The sequence below is a fragment of the Palaemon carinicauda genome, chromosome 11 (assembly GCF_036898095.1).
Source record: "Palaemon carinicauda isolate YSFRI2023 chromosome 11, ASM3689809v2, whole genome shotgun sequence".
Lineage (NCBI taxonomy): Eukaryota > Metazoa > Arthropoda > Malacostraca > Decapoda > Palaemonidae > Palaemon > Palaemon carinicauda.
The window spans coordinates 14,672,262-14,694,062 of NC_090735.1; the positions used below are offsets into that span (position 1 = coordinate 14,672,262).

The window sequence follows — 21,801 nt, forward strand, 5'->3', positions numbered from 1 at the left end:
AGATTTGCAGGTGACATAATTCTGTTTAGTGAATCATGGGAGGAATTTCAAAAGATCATAGAAGATTTTAATAGAAAACGCAGAAATGCAGGACTGAAAATGAATATGAGTAAAACTAAGATAATGTTCAATGAAAATGGACGAACCTGTAGAATTTGTTGATGAATATATGTACTAAGGGTAGACAATAAGTTTCCCCAGGACATGAGACCGAGATAAAAAGGATAACCATGGGATGGAGAGCGTTTGGTAAACAAAGTGAGATTATGAAAAGTAATATGACACTTTCTCTAAAAAGAAAAGTATTTAATCAGCTGGTCCTACCAGCATTAACTCTGAGCCTTACTAAAGCTTTTGAACATAATCTAGTTACAACTCAATGGCTATGGAAAAAATAATGATGGGAAAAACACAGACATAAAAGGAACAACATGGATACGAGAGCAAACTAAAGTATAAGATATCCTAACAACATGTAAGAAAAGAAATGGACAAGGGCAGGGCATAATAATGATGAGGGCAGATAATAGATTATCATTAGGAATAACAGAATGGGTCCCTAGAGATTATAAAAGTAGCAGGGGAAGGAATAAAAGACGATGGATTGACGAGCTAAGAAATGTTGCAGGTATAAACTGGCACAAAAAGACCATAAACAGAGGGGAGTGGAAGGACATGTCTGAGGATTTTGTCCTACAGTGGACTAATTATGGCGGAAGAATATGATGATGATGAATGCAGGATTTGATACATGGTCTATAATGAAAGAAACAGCTTGTGTGACCGCCCGAAAACTATTTTGTTTTCCAACAAAATTACTTGAATCTCAATATTTGCCTAGTATTTCAATTATTTTAGTATAATGTTGGTTTGATTGAGCAAATGGAGGAAACCTCACAATTACGCCACGAAGGGTATATAGCCTACTACAAGTTATATGGTAGGGCAGCAAGATGGGAGTGGAACGAAGTACTGTGGAAGGATAAAAACCAAGTAAATCTTAGACCAGGAGCCGAGATGACGCTGCTTACACTGAACTGATTGAGTGTGTAATGTTGGCGTTAGTGCATCATGCTTCCATCTTGCAGATCAACTTGCAATAGCTGAACGCGCAAACTGTAGAACAATCGTTTTCCTCTACCTTACATTTTCTGCGTCATATAAAGCTTGTAGTATTCACTATATCTATGGTATCCACAGTAGAGAGAACGAACAAGGTTTCAGGAAAGACAATTCATATTCATTTTATTTTAGATATTTGGGGAAAGTTCTTTAAACGATTTCAAGAATAACTTACACATTTCCATGCCAAATTTTTAAAGCAACAGTGGAGGAAAGGATGAAGAATCTAGATGTTTAAATTAGTTTCTTTCAATTTAATTTACCCATGGTCTTTTAATCATACACTTTTCAGTTTTTATTTTCACCGTCTGTACATATCCACAGGTCTTTGGCGTAATCGGTCGACGGCGTTACGTCAGCCCATCATAAACCAGAATTTTTTGTTGTTTTACCAGGAATATAGAAAAGAAAGGAATGAAGTAATTGAGTTAAATCAACCATACGAGAAATACCTAAAGAAAATAGTAGGATTATCTTTATTTAGTGAAACAAATATAGAAAAGAAAAAAGAAGTACTAACCTGACGTGGAGGAAAAGACAAAACAGTATAAGAAGATAAACTTTGGAGGCGCCGTTGCAAAGGCTATGATGCCTCACCCCTGAACCTGAACTTGAACCAAAACAAATAAACAATGTGAGGAGAGACAATGGAAACCAAAGAGATTTTAATTGGAATTATCTCGTTTATTGCTTCACTCTTTTTCGTCATATTATTCGTATTAATAGGTAAACTTAACAAATTCATTTGTAGCGTAATATAAATGTTTGATTGTAGTATGTTAAGTATATTGGCTTGGGTAAGTGTTATGGAATTTTAAGCCAACACCTGTTTTTACGACGGTTTGTTTATAACTGACCCCTAACTCTGTCTTCCCCATATTTAGTCCAGGTAAGGTTAATTTGTTAGAAAGTGTAAAGAATTTTATGTTCTGCTTAGTTTAGCAAGGATTTGATCAAACTAACCTACCGTTAGTTTCCGAATCACTTAGGCTAGGCTAAGTTTTTGTTGCCCAAAATTACAATTATGTTGGTTCATGTATCAGGACGAGTAGCTGTACCTAACTTATTTTAATCAAGTAGCCTAGGCTAATCAAGGCTACGTCTATTTCCCATATGTCATTTTGGCTGCAGGTGGGGATTCATAGTGTGTGCCTTGCTGTGTTTATGAGTTCAAGACAATACTTGCCCTATTGACCTTCCAACATGATGAAAACTACAGAAGGATACTGTATGTAATTAGACATTGTAGAATTCAGCTTTTAGGTAAGGTTATGCCTGGCTATATAGACCAAGAAGGTCCGCTTAGTTCTACTCTCTTATTGTAGTTAAGATGAGATCTATTCCTGATATCTCTCATGCTTGGTGGTAATGCTCAGTATTGGTTTTATCCAGTCTTGCTTGACGTAATCTAACCTAAGTTAATTGAGCATCTTCATGCAGCTGAGGACATTACTCTTTAACCCCAAAAATAAAACTTTGATTGGTAAATGTGTAGGAGAGCTCCGCGGAAGATCTTGAAGAATTTAAACACCTACAATTCACTATTATATCATATAGAACGCTTATATAATAGTCAATATATGAGCAGCTTCTATTTAACGAAGATATTCGTGTGTATAGTTATGTTTCACTTGGATTTTTTCTAAGTGTTTGTTTTTGTTTACTGTGTGATGTCTTGGCTAAAATGAGCTGTTTCACCGCCTTACTGCGTATGGCAAACTAGTTCTCAATGCTATTCTAACCAATAACAGGTGTTTTCTTGACGTCACACTGTTTGTAAACCAATCATGGCGGTTTTTACAAATCTAGCCAATGCTGACACTTATTACTTCACTTATCCCTGCTATTTTTCCACCAGTTACCACAGTTTACGTGAAGTTCCGCGGAGGAATATTTTTGCACGTCTCGGATCTCCCTTCAAACTGAAAAGCTCATTTTGCCGTGAAGTATGGAGCAATTAGCAGGACCTTCATCCCGTTCCGACTGTGTCACTTGTGACAATTGCTTTATTTCTTATGGGGATTTTTGTGTACATTATTCAGGGAAAGTTGATTTGCTAATTGCATTTGCTCAACGTCATGGTTTGATTTTGGCAGAGAAAAAGTGCCCTAATTGTGAAAATGTGTGCCGTATAGATTACAACAAATTAGCATTCCGGTGTGATCGTAGTGTGGTTACTCGTGGGAAAAGGAAGAGGAGGTGCAATTTTTTCGTGTCTTGTTTCTTGACTGTGTCTTATTTTTGCTCAAATGAGCCCTGTAACCACTATAATCCACAGACAAACTAGTGCACTATGACCCCCCCCCCCTGGTAGGCCTAGGTAGGGGTACAGGGCCCCATAGGCTAGGTTAGGTGGGTGTCTTAGGTTCGGTGGTGCCCTGAAAATTACTGTGGCCTTAAGGGGGGGTCGCAGGGGGGCGGAGCCCCCCCCCCCCCCCCCCCCCCCCCCCCGGTAGGCCTAGGTAGGGGTACATGGCCCCCAGGGTAGGGTAGGTAGTTGTATTAGGTTCGGTAGTGCCCCGAAAAATCACTTTTCTCCTCCTCCCCCCACCCAAAAACCCCGCTTCCCACTGGGGTCCCCCATAATTGTAGTAGTAGGTTTATGCTTACATTTTCTGTGTAAGAGTTAGGTGGTTGTAGGAGGATTATCTCACAGTTTCAAGGTAACTGTAGCTCTAATTTACTGTTTTCTTTCGTTTTCTACTTTTAGAAACTTTTAAATCGAGCGCAGAGGTCTCCTACACAATTACCCTTTGATTTATATTGAAGGTTCGAAAATGGAAGTTGCTATAAGAAATGGACAAGTGGCGCTATTTTGACATATTTCTCTAACTAATTGAAGCTGGGCCATGATAACTTACGTATTGATCGACTAAGATATGAACGCCATGTCATTTTCTAAGTTGTTTACTTCTGAGAGACTGATTGTGTATTACTGGGCATAAATTATTTGCATTGGTTCTTAGATATATTAATGACCAGTAAGCCAAAGAGTCTGCCAAGGGAGAAAGCCATCTAGTTCAAACCATAAGATAATAGCCTAGATTAGGTTAGGAAGGACTATGAATTTTATGGTTAATCTTGGGTTATATTTTCTGCAATTTATTGGTGATTCAAAATCACCACTGTCTATTAAACTCTTATTCAGTTTTTGTCTATCTTTGATAGAGTGGCTTGTGAATTAGGGATGAGATATATAGCATGCAGGGTCTTATTCTTGTGTTAGACTATGACATTCTCTATAGTACTGGTATGTTAGATATAAGTGAAACAGCATTATCTGAATACAAATGTTATTTCTCTTTAACTTAATTCATGAAACTCCAAACTAATGTGATTTAATGCAGCTTTTCCTTATCTTTGCATGGACATTGTTTAGGAACCCAAAGACAAATATAAATTCTAATCAGATACGTCACAACCTATTTTTGATGTAATGTTTGCATCTTAATATAGTTGGCTATTTGTTACATTTTGAACAGACCAAATATCTACCAATATTATTAGGGATTCTAGTATTATGTAAAGGATGTTTTCATTGATTACATATGAAAAATTATAATTAGGTTTTGCTTGAATAGCATGTCTGAACTTTTTTCTATATCACAGGATGGTTCATTGTGTGGAAGCTATTTCTTTCAAGATTCAAATTCATTAGAGAACTGTTAGGAAAGCAACAGGATGCCAGTGCTTCTTCAGAAGAGTCAAAGCAATCACGCACACGGCCAACACGCAAAGTGCGGCGTGAATAGCCCCCTCATACTTTACTTGGTGAGTTGTTGACTGGATCTTTCACTTGATTTATTTAGCATTTTGCAGAGGGATTTAGAAATTTTCATTTGTTCTCACACTAACAAGGCCTGCATTATTTATGTGGATATTCTTTTTGGCAAAGCTGGAAGGTAGCCATTAGACTTAATGTGAGGTGGCAACCCTACCTAACCACAGTTGTGGGTAGGTAGAGGGTGGCTGGGGGGTACCCAGCCACCTATATCTACGCACAGCTCGGTGAGCCACATCGCTTTTTTTCTTTTGGCTGGTAGAGAACGGATGTCTCTGCTCTCTCCTCCTCAAGGCTTAGCCATACAAACAATTGCTTTACACTTATCCTTTTTCTCTTACAGGTGTGACTGTGTTTTCTCTTTGATGCTCCCATACATACCTGTCGTGGTCGCGAGGGTCGCCCTTGCGACACCTTCATGTGGTCAGTTGATAACAACCCGCACTCCATGTGCCCGACATGTAGGGGGCATTGTTGCGAGCAGGGTTCGCCTTGCAACTAGTGTAGGGAGTGGTCTGCCTCCCAGTGGGAGAAATTTGGGCATCGCAGGAAGAAGAAAGCCAAGCGAGATCTTTTTTCCCAAGGGTCTTCGTCTGGGGCGAAAAGACCTCAGGCTTCTTCTTCACACACTCCTAGATCTCTCTCCGAAGCTCCTCGCTTGCCTTCCTCCGGGGGGGGGGGGCAATTGAGTAGGAGCGCAGATCGACTAACTCCTTGGCAACCTCGGGGTACTGGGGGTTTGTTGCTTCCCTAGAGGAGCACCTCCACCTCCAGCTGCCGGGGAGCCATTCTCTCTTGCAGATGTGTTTCAGGCATGGCTGTCCCTGGGGGTTTCTGCTTCCCCTTCGAGGAAGCGCCTCTGCAACTCCTTCAGTGTGGTGCTTGGAGAGATCCTTTGCCAGCAGCTTCTACATCTTATGCCCTGGACGTTTGCGAGGTCCATCTTTCGCCCTCTCTTGGCACTTCCACGGGTGGACGAGGTGAAAGCTTTCGCTTGCCCCTCCAGTGGCCTTCGGCTGACGACAGGTCCTCTCGCTATCCTGGGATATTGTCGTCACCTAACCCACAGCCTCTTGTTTCTCACCACAGGAAAAGTTCCAGCTCTCGCACGCACCTCTTGCCTACTGTGGATGTTAAGGGTGATGATCTTCAAGCGTCCAGCGCTTCATTTTGCTCGCCAATTGCCGGGACGAGACACACCACCTTCTCGTTCTCCTGGATGATCTCCCACAGGATGTTACTCGCGATGATCTAATAATCATCGCAGGTCAACACGATCTCAGCGCTCTTCTTCATGAAGGCATTCCTGTTCTAGAGCTAAGTGCTCCCACTCAAGAAACTGCAGGTCATCACGGTCTTGGCGCTTTCACTCTCGAGCTAAAAACTCACGATTAGGGCTAGACTCTCAGGATCGCGATCAAGGTGCTCACAATCACAAAGAAGACGCTCACAATCACGAATAGGATGTTCAAATTTGTGAACCAAGCAGTCACGATCACAATCTATATGATTCTCTTCACGAGGATGACATAGGCGCTCGTGATCATAATCCACGCGGCGCTCTACAGCTTGACGAACCATAACCGTACAAGGGACCTCCCGATGGACAATGCTCAGAGAAACGTCCTGTTAAGTACTCCCTGCGCCCTTCATGGCCTGGGGTGCCTTAGGTAAACGATCGCCCACGTGACGCTCCCGAGCGTGTTCTGCTTTGACGCAACACTCGCCAATACTACACGTTGCCCCTGTTCCGAGGCTTCCAACTCCGCCTCCAGCGAGTGTTAGTGGTCCAGCAAAGCCACAGGAGCCCCGAGGCTTCCTTCTCGATCATTATCAATCGCTCATGAAACGGTGGCTTCTTCTCGTGAATCCCGCTCTTTACCGCATGAATCAAGCCCGTTGACGCATGAGCCTCCTGATTTCATTCATGAATCAGCTGATCCTGTGCGTAAGGTAACATCTAGCGGCAGGCCGTTTCCCTTCCCTAAAGGGTTTAGGGAACCCTCGAACAAGTTCACGGGTGGTCCAATTTCTCCCGATCAGCCTCTACAAACAACAAAAGAGGACCTCTTCATGCCAAAAAGACTGTCTCCTCGATTTTCTCAGGCACCTAAACGGCATCCCAACAAAAGGCATTCTCTTCCTCCAGGGCTCCCGAACGAGACACCAGACTTGACGAGGGGTGGTGAACTTCCGTTGTGGTACGACACACTTGTGTCGATCCTTCAGAAGTCCTTGATGGGTTTGGGTCTTCCAGCCGCCGCCCCCCCTCCCCCCCAGCCACGACGCCCTCAGATCTGGCCTACTCCGCGAATTCCTCCTTTTTGCCTGGTAAGGAGGATTCTGAATAAGGCAAGGGCATCGCAAGATTTGTCGATGATCCCTATACAGTGAGCCCTCGTTTATCGCGGTAGATAGGTTCCAGACCCGACTGCGATAGGTGAAAATCCTCGAAGTAGGGACACCATATTTACGTATTTATTTAACATGTATATTCAGACTTTTAAAACCTTCCCTTGTACGTAGTACTGTTAACAAACTACCCTTTAATGTACAGAACACTTAATGCATATACTACAGTACCCTAAACTAAAACAGGCACAAATATTAAAGGCGATTTTATATCATGCGTTTCCTAAACACGCCAAAAAGCACGATAAAAAATGGCAACCAATGTTTTGTTTACGTTTATCTCTGATCATAATGAAGAAACAAACGCATTTACATATCTGTGTATAGGTTAGTTTTTGCATCGATTATATTGATTATACAGTACAGTATGTTGATTTTGTTATTACCAATGTTTTACTTAATTTTTCTTAGGACTTCCAAATGAAATGTTTTTCTTTATGACGCCGCCTGAAACGGCGGCGTCATAAAGTACGCTCCATCTTCGATCGTAATAAACAAACGAAGGCATTTAACGCGCATGATGAAAGTGATAAATAATGATATTACAGTAAAAGCTTTTAGAAAATATGTTATTACAAATATTATTTACCGTATCTATATAAAATCATACAGCACATACGTAGCAAAGCAGGAAAACAATTTACGAGAGAGAGAGAGAGAGAGAGAGAGAGAGAGAGAGAGAGAGAGAGAGAGAGAGAGTTGTTTTACGTACGTAAATGTAAATTTTAAACAAAAAAATATGATAGGTTATAACATGTATATTCAGACTTTTAAAACCTTCCCTTTAACTTAATGCATACTAAACTAAAACAGGCACAAATATTAAAATGTTAGAATATTAAAGTAAAATATGTATAAAAAAAATAAAGATTGTTACTGTACTCACCACGAAAGAAGTTGAAGAAAAACTTGAATGATGATGGCGATGAATTTGCTGCACAGTAGAAATGATGATGATGAAGCTGATGATGTCTTCTACTGTGCAGCCAATGATAGTATTTTACGTCTCTTCAGACGGAGGTGTCTTTTCCTGGGACACCTCTTCAACTTCTTCCTGGGACACTTCTTCAATTTCTTCCGAAGGCGTAGTAGCAGGAGGAACTGGCTCTTTTTTGCGAGGCTGGAAGAACATTGTGATCGGAAGTTGCTGCCGCTGCTTCTTTTTTCGCTCGAAGAGCATCCTGTAGGGAGTCATGACGTCATCGATCTTGTTGCAGAATTGCATAGAACGAACCATATCCTCGTCCCACTCTTGCAACATTTCTTTCACCTCCTTCACATGGTTGCAGAACTTGGCAAGCCGTTCTAATGTTAAGCCCGTTTCTTCGACATTTTCTTGGGTCTCTTCCTGTGTTTCACTGTCTTCTTCACTGGCCGATTTCGTCAGGTCTTCTAGGTCTGCGTCAGTTAGCAGCTGGGAATGGCAGTCCAACAACTCATCGATGTCTTCAGTCGTCATATCGCCAAACCCGTCACCTCCAATTATTGCAGCCAACTGCACAGATTTGCATATTGCAGACTGTTGAATCTCAGCAGGTGTAAATCCCTCGTCATCGTAAACAATCTGGGGCCACAACTTCTTCCAGCTCGCATTGACAGTAGCAGGTTTCATTTCTTGCAGTGCCTTCTAGATGTTCTGCAGGAACGTGGCTATTGTGTACTTCCGCCAGTGTACCTTCAAATTGAAAGTTTCATCTTCATCATCTTGGTCAGCATCCACACACGCAACGAGGTCCGCCAAGGTATTCTTCGTGTAGAGGGCCTTGAACGCCCTGATAACCCCCTGGTCCATCGGTTGAATTAATGACGTGGTGTTGGGTGGCAGGAACTCAACCTGAATGCCCTCATGCGACAGATCAGTTGCATGTCCACCAGCGTTATCCATAAGGAGAAGGATCTTAAATGGCAAGCCCTTCTCTAAGAGATATTCACTGAATTGTGGGATAAAACACTGGTGGAACCAGTTGGAGGTCAGCATCTTCGTAATCCATGCTTTTTGATTATGCATCCAGTACACAAGAAGGAGATTCTTATTTTTATTTTTCAAAGCGCGAGGATTTTTCGACTTGTAAATAAGCCCCGGCTTTAGCAAAAATCCAGCAGCATTGCCATACATCACGAGGGTTACGCGATCTTTGAATGCTTTAAAGCCAGAGGATTTGGCTTCTTCTTTAAACAGGAAAGTTCGCGACGGCATTCTCTTCCAAAACAAGCCGGTCTCATCCATATTAAACACTTGTTCCGGCTTGTATCCACCTTCAGCGATAATGTTCTTGAACGTCTCGTTCGCGTAAGTTTCAGCAGCGGTAGTGTCAGCGGAAGTAGCCTCGCCATGCAGGGAAACGCTTTTCAGGCCGAAGCGTTTCTGAAACTTCGCGAACCATCCTTTGCTGGCGGGAAAACGTTGTTTCTGAGGCTGGGAATCAGTGGATGTCCCTGGTTGAGGTTCATCTACATCATCTTCGTCTTCTTCAGCATGGTCGCCATCGTCGTCTTGAGGTTCCTTTGCCGCAAAATTCTCATACAAGCCCAAAGCCTTGGTTCGGATGGTGTTCGTATCCAAGGCTATGTTCTTCTTCCGGCAGTCGGCAATCCAGACTGCTAAAGCACCTTCCATACGGATGATCGTTTTATTACGCGTGGTAACGACTCGCTTCGCTGATCTGCTAAAGGTGATGGCAGCCGTCTTTCTAATGTTCGCCTCGTCCTTCTTGATGTAGCGAACGGTGGATTCGTTCACTCCAAAATGGCGGGCTGCGGCCGCGTAACTTCTGCCTTCTTTTAACATATCGAGAAGTGTCACCTTCTCAGTAATCGTCATCATCTTTCTGTGGCGTTTAGGCTCACTACCAACCTTAGTAGAAGCAGAACGCTTGGGAGCCATTGTACAGTAGGGGTTAAACAGAAAGTTCAACTTAAAACAGTCACGCACAGCACAGATTAAAGTTCACAGTAACGTAGCAGCATCTACCCGGCGAGAGAGCGGCAAACGAAGTGGCCGCGAAAAGATGCTGCGGGTTGGAGAAGCGGTCAAAACACCAATCACAGGCTAGATTTCAAAACTTGGGATCTGATTCGTCATCTATCAGCACTTGAACCAATCACAGTCTGTCTTACATGCTACGTAGTAGTTACCAATTCAAATACAAGGTACTACGTATACAGCTTTACGTACGCTATTTTACGCTTGTTTTGTTTTAGGATATGAACGCTTATTCGAGATGTGATTTTTGCAACAAAGAATATTATTGGATGCAGTACTACGTACGTATACATACAAAAGATTCATGGAAAAGATGCACATCCATTACATTTGTAGTAGTAGCCATCAGCAGCCTTACATCATTCAAATACGGTATGACTGCATCTGATTTGCGTTTCATGTTCGATTTAATTTTACTACGTACTGTATACTGAATTATCGTATGATCACATTCTCTTTTCGTGTTTTATTTCTTTCTGTACTGAATTATATGTCATTTGTAATGCAATGAACCATCAGTAAGAGCAGATATTACTAATTACAGTGATACCTCGGTACTCGACCATAATCCGTTCGAGATCCGTGTTCGACCTCCGATTTGTTCGAGTACCGAATTTTTTTTCCCCATAAGAAATAATGGTATATATTCTATTCCGTTCCCAAGCACTCGAACAGGCCCAAAATATTAATAAAACGTGTACCTAAACAACAATAATTATCTAAATGTGTATGAAATTGGTCAGAAAATCCTATAAAACAATTTTAAACCATTTACTGTACTAAAATAAAACAATTTTAAACCATTTTCTGTACTGTAGTGAACATACCTTTGAGCAGCGGTTCGATGGCATACAGGGATGGATGTGGAGAGGATGGAAGGGGGAGGTTACTGCTTGGAAGGAGAGTCCCCTTCCATGATGTGGCGGGGTAGTTCTCCTTCAGGAGTTGTTTCTCTCTCCAATGAAAGGGTGGGCAGATCTATTTCAGGGGTTTCTTCTCTTCTTTGTCTCTTCTTTGGAGGAGAAACAGGCTTTGATGTAGCAGCTTTCTTTTCTTTTGTGAAAAACTGGTCTATTGTTAATTGTTTCTTCCTCCTCTGCAGTATTCTTCGAAAATGATACATGACACTATCATTAAACATATGCACTGCCCGGTTTGCTACTGCAATTTCTGGGTGGTATTTTTCAGCAAAAGCCTGCACATCTGCCCACTTGGAACAAATTTCATTGATGAGAGAACTTGGAACATCCTCCCTTACCTCATCCTCTTCTGAAGATTCCTGCTCCACAATCAGATCCTGCTGCTGTTGTTGTTGCAGGTGCAACAATTCCTCCACAGTCAACTCGGTAGAACGGCTTTCTACAAGCTCATCAATATCATCCTTGTCGACCTCAAGCCCCAAACTCCTGCCCATGACAACAATTTCCTCAACGACATCAGTGTCATCAGAAATTACAGGGGTAGCAGTGCTTGGACCCGCCTCTGGTTGGAAACCTTCAAACTCCCTCTCTGTGACACATGATGGCCACAGCTTACGCCAGGCAGAGTTCAATGTCCTATAGGTCACACCTCGCCAAGCTTGGTCAATCATGTTAACAGAGTTGAGGATGCTGAAGTGTTCCTTCCAGAATTCCTTTAGGGTCAACTTCGTGTCACTGGTCACTTCAAAACACTTTCTGAAAAGGGCCTTGGTATAGAGTTTTTTGAAGTTTGAAATGACCTGTTGGTCCATGGGCTGGAGTATGGGAGTAGTATTGGGGGGCAAGAATTTGATTTTGATAAAGCTGTATTCTTCTTTCAAGTCATCCTCGAGACCTGGAGGATGTGCAGGAGCATTGTCCATAACCAGAAGACATTTCATTGGCAAGCTCTTTTCAATGAGGTAAGCCTTAACCTGGGGGGCAAACACTTCGTTTATCCACTCAGTAAAGAATTGTCTTGTGACCCAAGATTTAGTGTTCGAGCGCCACATAACTGGTAGTGCACTTTTACAAATATTATTTCGTTTGAACACCCGGGGGTTGTCCGAGTGGTACACTAACAAGGGTTTGATCTTGCAATCGCCACTTGCATTTGCACACAGCAACAATGTTAGCCTATCTTTCATTGGCTTGTGACCTGGCATCTTCGTCTCGTCCTTGGTAATGTACGTATTGGCTGGCATTTTCTTCCAAAATAACCCAGTCTCATCACAATTAAAGACTTGTTGTGCGATCAAATTTTGTTCATTTATGTACCGATCGAATTCCCCCACGTATTTATCGGCTGCAATTTGATCCGAACTAGCTGCCTCCCCATGCCTAGTAACACGATGAATACCTGTTCTATTACGAAACTTTTCAAACCAACCCCTGCTCGCTTTAAATGTAAATGAATCACTTTCACTGGTACTCGGACTTTTCTTCACTAATTCTTCATAGATATGCAACGCTTTTTCACAAATGAACGCTTCACTAACACTTTCCCCGGCCAACTGTTTTTCTTTAATAAATATTAAAAGCAACTTTTCCATCTCCTCAATCACTTGTGGCCTTTGCTTAGTTACCGCCGTAACTCCCGTTGCAACATTCGCCTTCTTAATCATTTCTTTATGCTTTAAAAACGTAGAAATGGTCGACTTCGCCATTCCGTATTCTACCGCTAAATCGGACACTCGTACACCATTCTCATATTTCGCTATAATTTCCTTCTTCAACTCGATCGTTGTTCGCACTGTTTTCCTCTTCTCCTTCCCCTTAACACTCATTACTTTCTTGGGACTCATTATGAAAGCTAAAAAAGCAATTAAAAGCACTGAAAATCACTAAATCACAACGAATGCTGATCGCGCGTTGTCTGAGTGACGCTCTCGAGAGAACTGATGCTTCCCGAACAAGCGAGAGTGGCCGAGATGGCGCGATCATCACAAAGCCCATGCGGTCGTCACGTGTTCGGCTGGTCGAGTACCGAATTTTTGGTCGAGCACCGCAGCAAAAATTTCTCGAAAATTTTGGTCGAACTCCGAATTGTTCGAGTATAGAGTCGTTCGACTACCGAGGTATCACTGTACAGTATTAATGGAATTAATGAAATACGTATTTGGGGTCTTCATATATCGCGGTATTTTCGAAATTTCCGGAAAATCCGCGATATGTGTATATACATGCGTTATGAAAAAAATCCGCGAAGTGGTGAATCCGCGAAGTGGTGAATCCGCGATAATCGAACCGCGAAGTAGCGAGGGCTCACTGTAGCTCCAATGTAGCAACATGCAGAATGATTTCCAGACCTATATCTGCTCACAGAGTGCCGAGGGAGCTCTCTCCACTTCCAGATCCACTCAAACAACTACAGTACACACAAAGATCTGCCACAAAGTAATGGCTTTGCTTTGTCTTCACTCCTGGAAGTTATCCAGAATCTTCTCATTGAGAGGCTTTTTGCAAGCAGTGGCGAATAGGGTGTCTGGATACCTCCGGGAGTCATCTTGCGTTGTCTACCAGTGTGCAATCTTTATGGTTGATGTCGTGGAAGCGGTATCACTCCTCTCAACGCCACTTTCCTAGTGTTAGTGGAGTTCTTGTTATACCTCTGGGAGAAAAAGCTTTCCTCGGTCTCAGCGGCGAAAGGTTACCACTCAGTCTTAAGCCTCGCCTTTATACTAAGCTTAGTTAAAATTTCCTTCTTGGTGGAACTGTCCCTTTGCATATGGAGTTTTGAGTGTACCTGTCCTCAGCTGGAAGTCAGACCAACTCCTCGGAATGTAGTTTGTTTACTATGAAACCTGAAAGGAACACCTTACGAGCTTAATGTCCGCGACTTGATGCTTAGGACGGTCTTCTTCACTGACTGGCCTCTGCAAAGAGAGTCAGCGAGCTTCATGGTCCTTCTTACAACATCGCCTATACAAGGGGATGGGGCAGGTAACAGTCAATTTCAGCCCTTTTGGACTGAGAGTCTCCGTACTGTGACGAATGACCCAGACCAATTGTTACTGTGCCCTGTAAGGGCTCTGAGGATTTTATCTTGAACGAACCACAGGAGCTCGCCCACAGTCAACAAATTGTTGGTGAGTATGGGCAGGGTCAAGAGGAGAGTCACCAGGAATATGATCTCTTCCTGGATTCAGCAGGTCATAAATCGGGCCTTGAATCTAAACTCCTCCTCAAGATCTTAGACCCGGAGCTCACAATGCTAGGGGCATCAGTATGTCCCTAGCATTAAAAAAAAAACTGTTATGTGGCGCAGGTACTTCAAGTGGGTGTTTGGAAGCTGCAGACAACCTTCATAGCCTACTACCTGCAAGACATAACCCACAAGTTCCTGGATACCTTCTCCATAAGTCCTGTGGTGGCAACACAACAAGTGGTTTAAGACACTTCAGCATCCTTGTAGGACAAGTAGCCGTTGGTTAAGGACAGGCGTTACCCGAGATTAGTCCGGGATGAACGATCAAGTGACTCTCCTCTTCGTTCATCATCTTCCCCTATCTTTGGGTACAGTACCTACGGATCTCTGCAAGCTGGTCTTTTCCATCTGCAGGTAAAAACTATATCCCTTATGTAACTTCCCTGCGAGGGGGAGTCGGACAATGTCTAGGTCAAGTTAGTGTATTACTGTATACCACTCCAAGAATCCTTACCTGGTCAAGTTACAATGCATAGTTCTCACACAATCACACTGATTGCCCAGGCTGTCAACTTTCGTACTTATTCAAGAGTTAGCGAGGTGTCACGGGGCCTCTATTAAGCTTGTGCAAAGCACAGAGTCACACCTCGAGTCAATGCACCATCCAGTTGGTTAGGACTTCCACCTACCTAAGGTTGAGTCTCCATAGTAAAGAGTCAAAGGGTTTGTATTAGGTGTTGGAGCAAATGGCAAATTTGAAAGTAATTTGTATTTTTCCTAACTATGCAAACCTTGAGCTCTTTACTCATATTTGGCCTACCATCACCTATCTCCCGGTAGGTCCTGACTGCAGTTAAAAGTGTTGTCTTAGCATCTGTGTGTGTTTGTGTGTGAGCTGGGTTTTTGGTGTACCTACCGCTAACCCCCTCTAACTAGCGGCGGGTGGTTATACCTCGCTAAAAGTTTTATGGCTAGTTTCAGCTTTCGCCAAAATACATTTGTTCCGTAACCGAAATACAAACCACGCTATTTAATATGGGTAATTACTTCGGCGTAGCTGAAATGACGAGCCATTAGATTTTTAACGAGGGTTTACTACCCCACCGCTAGTTAGTGGGGGGGGGGGTAGCTTGCTAACCCCCCCCCCTCACACACCTGTGAATATTTCACTTTGCTTTTGGCTCGGGTGGCAGACGGACGTGTCTGCTTTCACTCTCGCTTTTTGTCAGTCATTAATCTGTTTTTGCTTTTCCTTTTTCCAGAGTATTGTGAAGTTGGCCTCTGCCCTCATGCCTAAGTGTCCTGGGTTACCTGACCGCCCTTGTGGCACGTTTATGTCAGCGGTCGACACAGATCCCCACACCTTGTGTCCTCATTGTAGGGGCCAACGGCGTGATAGTGGTAACGTATGTGGTGAGTGTAGGGAGTGGTCTACCTCCCAGTGGGAGAGGTTTGCCCGGCGCCGGAAGAAGTCCAAACGGGAAATTTCTCATTCAAACGTTTCTTTGAAGAGAGAAAATCCCAAGGACTCTTCTTCCGTAGCCCAAACCTCCTCCGAAACTCCCACTCGATCGGTTTCTCCCGAGAAGCCGTCGAGTGGTAGCGTAGGCCGTAGTTCTGTTGACCGATCCCGGGGTGCGGGAGAGGGCGTTGCCTCCCATAGCGAGGCAGCGACCCCTCCTCCCCCGGAGGAGGATATTTCTCTGACTGTGAATAATAATGATTTATTACAGCTTTGGGCTTCCTTGGGGCTTCAGGGTTCGCCCTCCAAGGAAGCCCTGTTTGACATGATCAAGTTAGGAGCGGCTGTCAAACAATCGCCGACGGTAGCAGAGATAGATCCTCTGTCTATCGTCGACGTTGTTGTGACGGAGGCCTCTGATGTGTCATCTAAAGCCCCTGTTCCTGTTGTTGCTACGGTAGCTGAAGGCTTAGTTTCTCCCTCCGTACATCCTTCGAGGGAGGAATTAATTCCTACGGTCTCTCCTGCCGGTGATTCTCCCCCTCGGGGGAGTTCACTCACAGACTCCTCTTCGGAGGCCTGCTGATGATCAGCTTGCTGATACCACGGCCCCTAGAGGGCGTATAAGGCGGAAGGCTCGTCCTCCCCTTCGCCGTAGAGGCCTTCCTTCTCCTCACAAGGGAGTGAGGAGACGCCTCTTCGGCTCGTCATCCCCGCAGTCCTCCCATGAGGAGTCTCGTCGTTCGCCGATCCTGCCAGCTACCACCTTGGACTTCTCTGGAGATCGTTCGCAATCTCCTTCGGTGGAAGGTCGTCCTTACTCAGGACACTCTAACCTTTCACCCTCCAGACCTGCTGACGTGACGTCGCCTTTCCAGGCTGCTGATGTGCTGTGGGCGCCTACACACCCTGTTATGACACAGGCAACAGTCCCTTCGGGGCACAAGGGACTTGAGCGCAAAGTTGTGTCTAAGTCCCTTAAGCGCCATGTAACCCCTGCGCACCATCGACCTGTTGCAGTTGTTCCTGACTTAGCGCCCCAGCACGCTCCTGCTGTGGATCCTGTGTCTACGCGCCAGGGTTCCCCTGCGCACCTGCAGTTCCCTCAATAGCGCGCCAGTGCTCACCTGCGCACAAGCGCGCACCTGTGCCATCTGTTCCTGTTACAGCCGAAGGACTCGAAGACTTTGCCTAAGTCTTCGGCAAGGATCAGACAGGAGCCAGCCAGACCCTCGGAGGAAGTCCACGAATCCCCCCAGGAAGAGCCTCTGGGGTCAGGAGACTTTGCTGCTAGCCCTTCGGTAGGAGAGCTTCAAGAGTCAGAACATGTGTTCTGGCAAGTTCTGACCCTCATGAGAAATCTCAACCGGTTTCCGGACCCAGAGATCCCCCCTCGTGAGGGCAAGGACACGGTCTTGGACCGAGTCTACGGTACCCAGAAGCCTTCTAGGGCCAGTGCAGCTTTGCCCTGGTCACAGGGGGTGAAGAGTGCCAGAGACAAGGTCGAAGGCCAGCTCTCTGAGCTTGCCTCCTCCAGCAAGTCCAGCACCGGTAACAAGTTCCTCCCTCCTCCTCGAGTCCATCAGAGGAGGTACTTTGAGATCTTGGTGGAGACTTGTTTAGCTCTTCCTTTGCACCATTCTCTGGAAGAGCTTACCGGGGGAGCCCCTCTAGAGAGACTCTCCAACCGGCACGTCTCGTATTCGGCAACAGAGATCTTAAGCCAGGAGAAGGTTGCGAAGTAGGTCATGCAGGCAACCTCGTGGCTGGATATCTGGCTAGGGACTCTGGGCATCCTGGTGCGGTCTGAGGACTTGTCCAAGGAAAGCACCAGGAGGGCATTGGAGACCCTTTTTGCTCAGGCACGCGGACCATCGAGTTTCTAGCCCACCAAGTCTCGAGCTTGTGGGCTAACACGATCCTGAAACGACGGGACACAGTGGCTGAGAGATTCCATCAAAAGGTCCCCAGTACTGACGTGAGCAGGCTCAGACATTCTTCCGTCCTCGGTAAGAATCTGTTTGAGCCTAAGGACGTGGAGCAGGCCGCTGAGAGGTGGAGGAAATCCAACCAGGATTCCCTTCACCATAGGGCCCTAACATCGAGGCCCTACAAACCTCCAGCAACCCAACAGCCCCGTCCTGCCGAGAATACGAAGAAGACAACAGCAGCAAAGACTAAGGTGTCTAAGCCCTTTCCTGCCAAGGGCAAGAGGGGCAAAAAGTCCTCCAGGGGAGGAAAAAATCCTAGAGGGAGCGGCCGAGGCCGCAAACGCTAGGATTGGCAGTCTCCCTGCAAGTTCACCAGTGGGGGGATGCCTACAGAGTTGCGCAAGAAGGTGGCAGAACTCGGGGCAGATCCCTGGACGATCTCCGTGATCGGTCATGGATATCGCGTCCTGTTCTCAACATCTCTACCTCCCCTGACAGCGAATCCAGTGTCGTTGAGCTCCCTTACCATGGGATCGGTAAGGGGGCAAGCCCTTCGGGCAGAAGTCGAGACCATGTTGAAGAAGGACGCTCTTCAAGAGGTAGTCGACGGGTCCCCAGGCTTCTACAGTCGACTCTTTCTTGTAAAGAAGGCGTCTGGAGTCTGGAGACCAGTCATTGACCTCTCAACCCTGAACGGGTTTGTCAAACAGACACCGTTCAGCATGGAGATGGCAGACACGGTCAGGCTTGCAGTGAGACCACAAGACTTCATGTGCACACTGGACCTGAAGGACGCGTACTTCCAGATCCCAGTCCATCCGTCTTCAAGGAAGTACTTAAGATTCAGCCTAGACAACAAGATCTACCAGTTCAAGGTGCTGTGCTTCGGTCTCTCCACAGCACCGCAAGTGTTCACCAGAGTGTTCACCCTGATTTCATCATGGGCTCACAGGATCAGTATCCGTCTCCTTCGTTACCTGGACGACTGGCTGATCCTAGCAGACTCGGAGTCAACCCTTCTTCGTAACCGAGACAAACTTCTGGAACTTTGCCAAGATGTAGGGATCATGGTAAATCTCGAGAAGTCCTCCCTGCTGCCCACTCAGAAACTGGTATACCTAGGCATGGTGATAGACACCAATCTCCACAAAGCCTTCCCATCAGACGACAGGATAGAAAGGCTTAGGAAGGTCGCGAGGCCTTTCCTCAGACGAGAAGAGCTCCCAACCCAAGCGTGGTTACGTCTCCTCGGCAACCTCTCATCTCTGGCCCGTCTAGTTCCCAATGGTTGCCTCAGAATGAGATCTCTCCAGTGGCGACTAAAGTCTCTGTGGAATTAAGGTCACGATTCTCCGGACACTATGATCCCCATGGGTTCTGCGGAACAGACGGACCTTCAGTGGTGGGTGGGAGACGAGAACCTACGGAAGGGAGTGGATCTTCTCGTCCCCCCCCCAGATTTGATGTTGTTTTCAGACACTTCAAAGAAAGGGTGGGGGCCCACGTTCTGAACCACATGACCTCAGGCCTGTGGTCAGAATCAGAATAGTACCTCTATATAAACCTGCTAGAAATGAAGGCCGTATTCCTGGCTCTTCAACAGTTCCACCAAGTCCTGGCGGGCCACTATGTGGTGGTGATGAGGGATAACACAACTGTAGTGGCTTATATCAACAAGCAGGGGGGTACCTTTTCAGAACAGCTGTCTCATCTTGCAGTAGAGATACTGAAATGGACCGAAGTCCACTCGATCACACTTTCGGCTCGCCGAGAGTCTGAGCAGAGCGACGCAGATAGTGAGTACCGAGTGGTCTTTGGATCGTCAAGTAGCCAACAAAGTCCTGACTTTGTGGGGTTCCTTGACTGTGGATCTGTTCGCGACAGCGCTGAACTTCAAACTTCTGCTGTACTGCTCCCCAGTCCCGGATCCCAAGGCTCTCTGGCAAGATGCCTTCCAACAACGGTGGGACAACATCGACGTCTACGCCTTTCCCCCGTTCTGTCTGATGAGGAGGTTGCTCAACAAGACCAGAACATCGGTCAATCTGTCCATGACCCTGATAGCTCCGCTAGGGCATCACGCAGAATGGTTTCCGGATCTTCTGCAACTCCTCACGGAGCTTCCGAGAGAACTCCCTTCACGACAAGAGCTACTCAAACAACCACACGCCAACATCTTTCACAAAGCTGTAGCTTCGCTTTGACTTCACGCCTGGAGACTATCCAGCATCTCCTCACTGAGAGAGGATTTTCGCATCAAGTTGCGAACAGGATGTCTGGACACCTGCGAAAGTCATCCGCAGGGATCTACCAGGCGAAGTGGCGAGTCTTTTGTGGTTGGTGTCGTGGAAGGGGTATCTCTCCACTCGATGCCACTATTCTAGCAATAGCGGAGTTCTTCGTGTATTTGCGGGAAGAAATGCACCTTTCAGTCTCGGCGGTGAAAGGCTATCGCTCAGCCTTAAGTCTAGCCTTCAGGCTCAAAGGAGTGGACATTTCTTCCTCGCTGGAACTTTCCCTACTCATACTGAGTTATGAACTTACCTGCCCTCAGTCGGAAGTGAGACCTCCTCCATGGAACGTGGTTCGAGTTCTCAGGTCTCTTAAGAGACCTCCCTATGAACCATTACGCCAGGCTTCAGATCGCCACCTTACTTGGAAGACGGTGTTCCTGCTAGCTTTGGCCTCGGCCAAACGAGTCCGCGAACTTCATGGTCTCTCATACGACATCGCCCATTCAAGGGGATGGGGGGAGGTAACGTTCAGGTTCGTCCCTGAGTTTGTTGCCAAGACTCAGAATCCGGGAGTGCCGGACCCTCGGTTCGACTCTTTCCAGGTTTTGAGTCTTCGCTCTGTAACAGATGACCCAGACCATCTCCTACTGTGCCCAGTAAGGAGTCTGAGGCTGTATCTTAAGAGAACGGCTGCAGTTCGTCCCCAGGTGCAAGCCTTGTTTGTGAGCACCGGGAGAACGAAGAGGAGGGTCACCAAGAATTCCATCTCGGCCTGGATTCGCAAGATGATACATCTATCTTTGAATCCTGACCCTCCTCCGTCACGTCGCCCTAGAGCACATGATGTTAGGGGCGTAGCTACGTCCCTGGCTTTCAAGAAAAACTATTCAGTGACGCAGGTCCTGCAAGCTGGGGTGTGGAAGCATCAGACGACCTTCACAGCCCACTACCTGCAAGACGTGACACAAAGGAGACTTGATACATTCTGTATCGGCCCTGTGGTGGCTGCACAACAGCTGGTCTAAACCTCAGGCTCCTTATTGGACATGTAGCAGAGAGTTGAGGGCATTGTTACCCGGTCTTAGTCTGCATGAATGAAAAGGTTTGTCTGGCCCTTATTCTTTTCTTCATCCTCTCCTCCCTTGGAGAAAGCAGCATCCTGGGTTCTCTGCACAGCTGACCTCAAACCACTGGAGGTAAACCATGCTTCCTTGTGTTCCTAGTATTAAGGTTAATACTGTCACGTCCCCATACCCTGACGTGGTGGTGGTATTGGGAGAGTCCTAGCCTAGAATTCCATCTGAAGAACTCCAGGTCAACTTCCTAGGATGTGTCACACTACTTACCTTCACACACAGCTTATGTAGGCCGCAGCAATTGCACAGCAAATGCTAGCGAGGCGCAGGGACTCCTTATTATTGAGTACTTACACACTCAAATATTGAGTCCCCGGGCAAAGCCAAAGCCAGTAATGGCCGGGACTTACCACCCTTCCTAAGGGGCGAGTCATCCATATTAAATAGGGTGGTTTGTATTTCAGTTACAGAACAAATGACAAATTCGTATGTAATTTTTATTTTTCCTAATTATACAAACCTTAGCTATTTAATCAAACTTTGCTGCCAGCCCTGTCCCCCGTGAAGTCCTACCTCTGACCAAAGTGAAATATTCACAGTCGTGTGTGTGAGGGGTGGGTGGGTAGCAAGCTACCCCTCCCTACCCCCCGCTAACTAGCGGTGGGGTAGTAAACCCTCGTTAAAAATCTAATG

General features: G+C 45.7%; 1 long non-coding RNA gene across 1 annotated transcript in view; it reads left to right on the forward strand.

Moving 5' to 3' along the window:
* The first annotated feature begins 1,690 nt into the window (after positions 1 to 1,690).
* Positions 1,691 to 21,801, forward strand: part of LOC137649623 (uncharacterized) — a 32,190-nt gene continuing 12,079 nt past the window's right edge. Inside the window, exons 1-2 of the long non-coding RNA XR_011045793.1 lie at positions 1,691 to 1,848; positions 4,732 to 4,893. This is a non-coding gene — a long non-coding RNA (uncharacterized lncRNA). The remainder of the gene's footprint in view (positions 1,849 to 4,731; positions 4,894 to 21,801) is intronic.